Consider the following 1,009-nt stretch of genomic DNA (forward strand, 5'->3'; position numbering starts at 1 on the left):
GACAAGAAACTGGTTCTTGGAAAGGTTATTAAAATTGACAAATCATTGGCAAACCTAACAAAAGAAGAGAGGTGGAAGACACAAATAACTCACATTAGAAACCATATGGGCAATGTCACAACGGAACCAAATGAAATCAAAAGGATAATAACAGAATACTATGAAGAGTTGTACTCCAACAAATTCAAAAATTTAGAAGAGATGGATACATTTTTTAGAAAAACCCGACCTACCAAAACTTACACAGAGTGAAGTAGAAAACTTGAGCAGACCCATAACAAAAGAAGCAGTTGATCAGGTCATCAAAAAACTCCCAACCAGGTGGCTTCACTGGTGAGTTCTACCAAACATTCAGGGAAGAGCTGTCACCAATTCTACTCAAATTATTCCAAAATATAAAAGAGTACAGAAAAGTTCCTAATAATTTTTATGAAGCCATCACACCCCTCATACCAAAACCAGGGAAGGACATCACTAAGAAAGAAAATTATAGACCAATATCCCTCATGAACACAGAAATAAAAATTCTCAACAAAATCCTAGCCAACAGAATCCAGCAGCACATCAAAAAAATAATACATCATGACCAAGTGGGTTTCACAGAAGGGAAGCAAGGATGGTTCAACATTAGAAAAGCAATCAACATAATCCACCATATAAACAAGAAAAAAGAAAAGAACCACATATTCATATCAATTGATGCAGAAAAGGCATTTGACAAAATCCAACATCCATTCCTGATATAAAAAACACTCAACAAAGTAGGAATTGAAGGGAAATTCCTCAACATAATCAAGAGCATATATACAAAACCAACAGCCTACATCACTCTCAATGGAGAGAAACTGAAAGCCTTCCCTCTGCAAACAGGAGCCAGACAAGGATGCCCTTTGTCACCACTCCTATTCAATACTGTGCTGGAAGTCTTAGCCAGAACGATACAGTAAGATAGGGAAATTAAAGGCATCCAAATTGGCAAAGAAGAAATAAGACTCTATCTATTTGCAGA

Source organism: Chrysochloris asiatica, unplaced genomic scaffold (genome assembly GCF_000296735.1).
Source record: "Chrysochloris asiatica unplaced genomic scaffold, ChrAsi1.0 scaffold00048, whole genome shotgun sequence".
Lineage (NCBI taxonomy): Eukaryota > Metazoa > Chordata > Mammalia > Afrosoricida > Chrysochloridae > Chrysochloris > Chrysochloris asiatica.